The sequence below is a fragment of the Impatiens glandulifera genome, chromosome 8 (genome assembly GCF_907164915.1).
Source record: "Impatiens glandulifera chromosome 8, dImpGla2.1, whole genome shotgun sequence".
NCBI classification, from domain to species: Eukaryota; Viridiplantae; Streptophyta; class Magnoliopsida; order Ericales; family Balsaminaceae; genus Impatiens; species Impatiens glandulifera.
Genome location: NC_061869.1, coordinates 30183629 through 30193968, shown reverse-complemented (window position 1 = coordinate 30193968; position 10340 = coordinate 30183629).

Genomic DNA, 10340 nt, shown 5'->3' with positions numbered 1-10340 from the left:
AGGTTTAACGTTATTTAAAATATTGATACATCAATATTTAAATGTTGGTACCTGTTGAGGATGATAATTAGGGTGGAAAATACCTTAAGAATATTAGTCATTTTTAAAGGCATTAGGGTTTAGAAATAAATACCAAACAAGCCCTTGTTAAAATATTATTTATGGAAATATCCTAAAAATATTAAAAATGCATTTTCTAATTGTTCGGGATTTTTATAATATGATTTGGTGTTCCAAAATCACAAAAATAATTTTAGATTTTTAAAGTGGAACCAAACAGGCCTTATGACTAGAGTCCTAAGGTTTGGGTCTGATTTTATCGGTCAAGGTCAGGAGATCGTAAATTTGGGCTCGGGAGCTCTCGGTCTGAGTATTAGAGTCTTTGAGTCGAGGTGCTAAGGACTCTCGGTCCTTAACTGATCTTATCGGTTTAGGTGTAAAAGTCTATCGGTCTGGGTCTAGCTCTAGGCTAAGTTCCTCGGTCCTTAATCTTGGTCCCGAGTATGGGATTCTCGGTCATAGGTTTGGACCTCTTGGTCCTATGTCTGAATTCTATCAGTCCTAGGTAAAAATCACCGAACGGATTCCTCGATACTAGCTCAAGAACATCGGTCATAGGTCTCGGTCCTAACTCAAGAACATCGGCCCTGGTCTCGGTCCTGGCTTATTTTCATCAGTCCTTGGTCTCGGTACGGACCGAGGATCCTCGGTCGAATTGCTCAGTCCTAGGCTCACAGGCCTCGTTCCTCATTTTTTAGCTCGAATTCTTTTATCTAGGAGTTTAGTTAACTTTATAAATCTCCAAGGAACATGTTGATCATCATCTCAAGGTATATAGATCAACATATATGATGATCAATTGTTTAAAACAAATTATGATCAAATTTTGGATTTTTGATTTCAATGTTGTTTTGAAGTGAATGAGTTATCCAATAGATTCCTTATAACATATATATACTTGATTGGTACCAAAATAAGAACACTGACTGTTCGTTTTGACCAATTCAAGAAATCAAGTATATCATTTTATTTTAGAAATTTTGATTTTGATCAATTATGATTAAGATGGATCAAACATTATAAAAATAGTTTCCTAACATTATTATAATCATGTTGAGAAGTTTTCTAGGTATGATTCGATCGAATTAACCAAAGAACAACAAACCTGTTTTTTTAAATTCAAATTTGGTTTTTTGTTATTTAGATTGATCGATCAGTTCTGTCATATCCAGATAGTTTATAAAACATCTAGAGATGAATTTCCAACCATAAAAACCATAAACAACAAGAATACAAGATTATGCAATTTAAAATATAAAAATTTCAAATTCAAACTGTCAACATGAATTAAAGGCTAATTTGAACATTACAAGTATTGGAGAACACTCCTTGATCCTCAGGGAAGCTTTATGGATGCACATATCCAAGGTTGAAGGCCTTAAACAAAAAATTTGAAAAAAACGAAGCTTTGAAGCTTTAATGGCAAATTTCAATTTTTTTATTTGAGGCTTATGTGTTGGTAGGATGTCTTAGGATTGATTCGAGGATAGTATTTATACTACTCCTAAGTTGGTTTGTGAAGCCTAGTGGCTTGAATCAGCTAAAAACCATTTATGGTATTTTGGCTGTTCTTCAATCAACTTATTAGAGTAGGCCTACGATTGTAGGGAGAATGATCACGATCGAAGGGTGATCATTCTGGCTTTTGAATGAGTCAAAATCATCAACAAATGGTTGAGTTCAAAAAAGACAAAATCATTTTGGCTTCTTCATTCTTATCATCGCGGTGTCGCGATGAAGAAGAAGACCGGAGCCAAAAACGACGTCATTTCGTTTGTTTTTGGTTTTCGTCTTGACGTCGTTGGTGTTTGGCGGTCCGTTAGTATTCCAACTAATGGCTGTCTCCTGATCTATTGTGGTCCCGGGCGCGTGTCTCCTCGACTACAACCGACTACATGGAGCTCTTTTGGGCGCTAGATGAATATTCAGCGTTGATCTGATGGCCACGAATCCTACTACATAGACTCTTTCAACTTTCGGATGCACTGGATTATTGATTTTTTTATTAAAACCTTAAGGGTTTATTTGAAATTTATTTTTTTTCACCCTTTTAGCTTTAATTTTAATCTTGTTAAATACACAAAATATTAAAATAAATATGGCAAATATTTTACCAATTTTTTATATTTCATATTTTTTATATTTTTAGAATTTAAATAAATAATTCTTTTAGGTGAATTGAATACAAAATTCACTCTTAATTATTTACTTTTATCCCTTAAATTTTCTAAAATTATTTTCAAATATTATGGGTAAAACATTTATCCCAAATAATTTTATTTTTTATTTGTCCTTAACTCTAAATTAATTAGCACAATAATTCGTCATAATTAATTGTTTTAAATAGGTTTTTGGCCATGGAGTTAATTATTTTGATCTTATTTATTTAAAAATAATTCAAAAAGAATTAATTTAATATTATAAATTGGAGTATAGATTTTTAGTGCTTACACTTCTAGATTTTTCGAAAATTCGTTTAAAAGTTTAAAGCTTGGATCTGAGCATCCCAAAAGCTTCCCCGAGGATCAAGGAGTGTTCTCCAATCATTAATAAGGTTCTAATCATCCTCTAATTCATATTATAATTTGAATTTGAATTTTTATATTTTAAATTTCATAAGCTTGTATGCTTGTTGTTTATGGTGTTTTGTAGTTGGATATTGATCTTATGATCACTTATGAACTTTCTAAATAGGTTAGAGACAATCAATCAACCTAAAATAAATAAACTCAAATTCAAATTTTATAAATCAAAAAAATGTATTTGCTGTTCTTGGACTATTTCTCTTGAATCACAAACTAGAAAGCATCCCAATATGATTGAAATGATGTTGGGCAACTGTTTGGATGATGCTTGATCCATTTCGATCATGTTTAATCAAAATCAAAATTTTCAAAAATAATTGACATTTTGAGTTATTGATTTGGTCAAAACGAATAGTTAGTGTTCTTATTTTGGTACCAATCAAGTATATGGTATATAAGGAAGCTGTTGAGTAGCTCATTTCTCCTTAAAGCAACTTTAAAATCAAAAACTCAAGTTTTGATCACAAACTGTTTTCAACGATTTGATCATCATCCAAGTTGATTAATAGCTTAAAATGATGTTCAACATGTTCATGAGAGCTTTATGAAGCTACCCAAACTCTTGGAACAAAGAATCCAAGAACAAAAAAGAATTAAAAAAATGAACTTTAGTGTTCTTGAGGACCGAGGCTTAAGACCGGGAGATCTAACCGAGGATCCTCAGTCCAATCTGAAACTTAGGTCCGATGATTTCAACAAGACTGAGAGGTCCGACCGATGTTCTTGATCTAGGACCGAGAGGTCTGACCGATGTTCTTGAGCTAGGACCGAGTAGTCCGGTCGATGTTCTTGAGTTAGGACCGAGAGGTCCGACCAATGTTCTTGAGCTAAGACCGAGAGGTCCGAACGAAGGTTTTATCCTAGGATCGAGTATCCTCATACCTATGACCGATGAACTTAGCCTAGAGTTAACCTAGAACCGGTGGGCTTATACACCTAGACCGATGAACTTATCCTAGAGCTAAACATGACTAGTGAGTTTATACACCTAGACCGATGAACTTAGCATAGGGTCAACCCAAGACCGATAGGTTTACACACCAAAATTGGTAATTTCAGCCAAGGACCGAGAGTCCTTAGCACCCAAACCGAGGGTTTTTAGACCTCCAACTCATAAAAATGATCTCAAGTCTTTGGACTCCGGTCTTAAGGCCTATTTGCTTCCACTTTTCAAAACCCAAAATTATTTTTACAATTTTGGACCCCCTAAACATTTTCTAAAAATTCAGAAAAATTAGAAAATGATTTCAAAGTATTTTTGGATATTTCCAAAAAAAATTAATTTGATTAAGGCTTGTTTGGTGTTTCTTTACAAACCTTAACACATTTAAAATGACTAATGTTCTTCAGGTATAATTCTCCTTAGTTATCATTAGCAACAAGTACTAGTATTTAAATATTGTTGTTTCAATATTTTAAATAACGCTAAAATTTAAAAGCATGACTAAGACCGGAAGAATAATTGGTTAAAACTCAAACGTTATACAACCGATTTTCAAAAGTCAACTTTATAAGTAGAGACCTTTTTTAAAACAGGTACGGAGGATTAATCGTAAAACCCTTTCTCGAGTTTCACCAAACTACGAACTAAAATAAAACTCCGGTCAATACGTTTGTACATGTATGCCAACTTTTATTGATTTTCAAAAATCAATTGCCGACTTTATTTCAAAATAAATAATCTTTTACATTAATTATGTTTAATTAATTTAAAACAAGGTATTTCTAAAAAATCAAATTTTGATTTGATTATCGTAAATTCTCGAATTATTTAAAATTGAACCCCTAAATTATATATTTTTAATGAATATTAAAAATTATCAGGAATTTAAAAATCTTTTAAATAATGTTTTATTTAAATGAAATTTTCTGACACGCAAACCGATGTTAAAAATTTTCGAACCTCGAGCTTTTCGTATAGCCTAAAGATAAAGGGTTTTTCAGGGGGTTATAAATTATTTTAAATAGACATAACATTTATTTTTCCTATTTATTTTATTTTTAGTATATTTTGGGGCTTTTTATAAATAATTTTAGGATAAAATGAATACAACATTTATTCTAAATTATTTATTTTAGCTTCTTTTGACCCTTTAAAATTTATTTGATATAAAATGGATATATTATTTATTTCAAAATATTTTATTTAGTTTTTTTGACAATTACAATTATTTTAATTAATTTGGATTTAATTACTACAATAATTATTCTCATTAATTGTTTAATCATGTTTGACCTTCATTTTAATTATTTTGGAATTATTTATACAAAATAATTATTTTAACATTTATAAATTTTGTAATTAAGATTTTAATGTTTACAAAATAGAATGAACGGTACTTTGAGGTAGTGTTTGATTGATGTTATAAATAGGTATTAGTACAGTATAATATACCCTATATAATATGATTACAATAACATTTTAATATAATTTTTGTTATATTTTTATTATTGGTATAAATGAATACCCCTATATAATTTATACTCATATTTAGTATATAATAATAACTAATCCCCACCCCTATGTACAACACTATTATTATATTACTTAATTTTTTATTTTTCATTATATATTTTTTATTAATATTATATATAATTTATTATTATATAATATATTAAATATATTTTATTTAGTTTTAATATTATTATTATATGTAATCATTTTTAATATATATTATTTAAATAATTTAATATTTTAATTAAAAGAATATGTATTTATTTAGTTTTATAACGTTAATTTTATTAATTATTATTCTATATATCTACCTATATTATAAATAATATTGTTTATTTTATATATTATTTTTATTTTAAGTTTATTTTATTACAATTATTATAATATTTAATTTAATAAATATATTTTTCAATTTATATTATAATTAGTTTTTTAGATTTTAATTAAAATTATATACAACTTATGTATACACTACCTTGGAATAATTAAAGATCAAGTATTTTGTTTAATACTCCTAATTTTAATGAAATAATAATGGTTTTATGAATTTATTTTTATTGTGCAACTTCTATTTTTATTTTTATGGTATATTTTAGTTTTTGATACTCCTATTTTTATAAAAATAAATGTTAGTAAAAATAAACTCAATAAATATAACCTACCATCTATATATATTAATATTTTTTATTAAGTATTTCATCTAAATAATTTGATTATTTATAAATAAATTCAAATAAAATAAACCCTTCTCATCTAAAAATTCATCTATAATTATTGAGATTTACATTAAATATTAATATTAATTATGAAAACTATTTGAGAGATTTAAATTGTAAAAAAATATACTTACATTGAATATGTTCACTAACGGATAATAAATATTATTATAACCTCCCATCCATAAAATAAATTATTCAGTTTCATTCTAATTTTTAACTAATTAATATAAATAAAATAAACAGATAATAAATATTACTAAAATGGATGAAATTACCTGAAATAAACCAAACAAAATCAGGAATTACTATAATAGAAAAATTAAAAAAATCTTTTTACAATCGAATTTTATGATAAAATAATCTAAATTTCACTGACTTACCAATGCTCACACCTCCAGACATGATAACACGATTATCACCAAAACAACTTTGCATAACCATGAGAGCACCATTATCGCCAAAACCTAATAAAAAAATCAAAGTTATTTAATCTTAAATCCAATGAACCCATCATCTCCATCAAAACACCAATTAAAATATTAAAAATCAACTATTAAAGTGATGACTAAAAGTACTTGAAACCAACCAAAAAAATCGGGAATTATTATATATATATATAGTCTCCAGATAACTTTGCTCTCATCTGTCTCTAAATAACAAAGTAAGACTTAAGGAGAGACGAAACATAATTGAGAAGAAAAGTTATATTTCAAGAACTAATAAAAAATATATGATAAGAAGTTTAGAATTGAGCTCAAGAGTTCATACCACATTACACAAATATGGATCTTCTTTAAAATAACTGAAACCCTCGTTCTTCCTATGAAAATGACAACATTACATCAACAAAAACTCAAGAAAAAAATATGCATTTCATCAATAACAAACAAATACCTTTCAGAATATGTATAATCACAACTCTCTATAACAAATAAAGACATAAGGGGGAGCACCATTATCGCCAAAACCTAATAAAAAAATCAAAGTTATTTAATCTTGAATCCAATGAACCCATCATCTCCATCAAAACATCAATTGAAATATTAAAAATCAACTATTAAAGTGATGACTAAAAGTACTTGAAACCAACCAAACAAATCGGGAATTATTATATATATATATAGTATCCATATAACTTTGCTCTCATCTGTCTCTGAATAACAAAGTAAGACTTAAGGAGAGACGAAACATAATTGAGAAGAAAAGTTATATTTCAATAACTAATAAAAATATATGATAAGAAGTTTAAAATTGAGCTCAAGAGTTCATACCACATTACACAAATATGGATCTTCTTTGAAATAACTGAAACCCTCGTTCTTCCTATGAAAATGACAACATTACATCAACAAAAACTCAAGAAAAAAAATATGCATTTCATCAATAACAAACAAATACCTTTCGGAATATGTATAATCACAACTCTCTATAACGAATAAAGACATAAGGGGAGACGATTTCCTGTTGAGAATGAAAGAAGAGAGAATATATATATATATATATATATATATATATATATATTTAAGAAGGACAAAATACCTATGTTGATGATGTGAATCATTTTGGAGAGGGCATGATTAATATATATAATATTTTAGAAGAGAATTCATTAGGTTTATTTTTAAAATAATTAATAAAAAATATTAATATATATATAAAAGAGTAACCGATCGAATAATTAATTATGAAACTTTCAAAATATATTATCAAGAGATATTTTATATATTATTAGTGTTAATATATATATGGTGAGACATAGAAAAACAATAATTAATAAAGATAAATGAAGAGAGAGAAATATATATATATCTAAGAAAGAGAAAATACTATGATAATGATGTGAATCATTTTGGAGAGAGAGCGTGATGTACACCTCCAATATTTTAAATTAAGCGTCATAGATATATATAGATGACATCCTAATTTATAATGAATATATATTTTCTGGCCAGGCTACTTTGGTGACTAACAAACCATATTAATTATATTTATTAAAATATTTAAAATCTAAAAATCTTAAATAAGGGTCTTCTATTTCAAAATAAAGAAAATACATAATCTTTTTCCTTTTATTGTTAATTTGATATCCATAATCTTTCTAATCAAGTCACTTTGGTGACTAACAAATTCTTCATAATATGGATCACTAGTAGAAAAATGGGCATTAGTAAGGGTCAATGTCGTTACTAAAAGCTCTAAAAGTCGTTGCTGATAACTATTAGTAATAGTTAATAGTGTCGTTATTATTCATTACCAAAAAGAACGTTATTGATATTAAATTGTTTATATAACTGTAGTAGAGGGTCGTTACTGATATGCGTATCAATAACGGCTATATAGTCGTTACTGATATGAGTACCAATAAGGGCTCTATCAAAGACATTATCGTTACTACTGATATGAGTATCAGTAAGGGCTTTTGTCAATGGTATTGTTTTTATTGATACGTATATCAGTAATAGTTCTACCAATGGTATTTATGTTACTTATATGAGTATGAATAAGGGATTTGCAATAATATTGTCGTTACTGATATTAATATCAGTTACAATTTGTCAATGGTATTGTCGTTACTCATATGAATATTAGTAAAGGTTTTGTCAATGGTATTGCCGTTACTAATACTTACATCAGTAATGGTTCTGCCAATGGTATTGTCGTTATTGATAATTATATTAGTAACGACTCTTTTTTTTAATGTCATTGTTGAAATTCAATACTAGTAACAGTTTTCTTTTTATAATGTCGGTACTGATATTTAAATATATTCCATTTTTATTTAAATTATTAATATTTGTCCTTGTAAAAAATATTAAATAATTATTTTTCCAAAAACATTTATATAAATAAAAAACTAATCCAAAAATCAATCATCTCAATACTCAATCAATCATCAAGTAGGAAGGGGTGGGGGAGGGTGGCCGCCGGGAAAAATGGATAAAATCATGGTCATCTACTCCCTCATGTGAATCATTTCATCCCTATCTATGACTATTGTCTCTCAATCTCACGTTCTTCACGTGACTGATGTCTCTCAGCCTCATGCTAGGATCTTTATTTCTCAGTTTCACGCTCCTCTCGCAACTTCAGAATCTCAAATTTATGTTCCTCTCACATCTTATGTATCTCCTCCTATAGAGCCCAGTTTTCATCACGTAGTTGTTGAGTGTTAGTGCATTAGCTGCTCAAAGAACTACCTCGACCATTTGCTCTAAAAGATGTAGGTCATACGCCTACCTTATACCCACAACTTTACCATGTCCTTGAGACCTGAAGACATACTCCGTCAACTATAGTTCATTCCTAATCGTATTTTCTTCTATAGTAGTACGCAATGCATACTACAAACTGTTAGAATTTTAAACTAATTCATAAATTCCATTAATGAATGGAAATGAGAATTTGAGTAAATAAAATTAAATGAAATTCAAACAAATTCACATGAAATTCAAACGTGAATTAAAGTGAAATTTAGTCCAAATAATTAAATTATTATAATTCATTTGTTAATTATGTAATTAACATTTAATGGCTAGAAAAAAAATATCAAATTAAATATATTTAATTTTGTTAATTGTCATTGTAACATTCATGATATTATTGCTACCAATTTATTAGCAATTTAGAAAATCATGTAACGTGTATTTTCTAATGAAGAGAAAATGCAAAGGGCAATGAAGAGGCAATCAAGGTCAGCCGTTTGATCAAAGATTAATGGTTGATTTTATTTTTATGAAAGTTTCACTTTTCAACAATATAAAACCACTCATCTCTAATCTCAAACACTTAATCATCTTATATTTTCTCACTCTAGAATTCCAAAAGCCTTTTTTTTGTTTTGTGAGTGTTCTTCGAGTTTTTTGCTCGATATTTCTGTTGAAACCCGATGATAGTTCTGGTATGCTGATCAAGTTCGAAAAGTGGTGATTTCAGTGCAGAATCACTACTGGATTCGTTGTACCCTGGGAGACAGCCATCTACGATAAGCTCTAGCACAAACGGGAGACGATAAAACTTTTTTTTATAGGAAATGTGTCTAACACATGCCTCGAATCAACATCTCAATCGGTGATTTAGTTCTTCGTATATTTAATTTAATTTAATTTATTTGTAACATTATATGTATATATTTTCTGTTATTCAAGATAAGATATCTAACAATCTTAAAACAGACCCATGTACTAAGTTATTTAGTAGCTTGTGCTATCGAAATTTTTGTCTTTTATGTTTCAGGAATACAAGTTATGATGTTATAAAATAGATGATGGCTTATTTCGACAAGATAAAGTTGTTCATCTAAAGGAATAGAAGGATATACAAATAAAGATAAGTTTTTATTGTATACATATAATGTTAATTATTATTAATATTATTTGTATGAAAACTTAGTTTTATAAGCTAATATATGTTGATGTAGATATATATTCTAAAGAAAACGATGTGTATTCATTATACAAACATTTCTAGAAAATAAATTAGAAAACAATAATTAATTTTATTTTTAATTAAATGTTTGTTGGT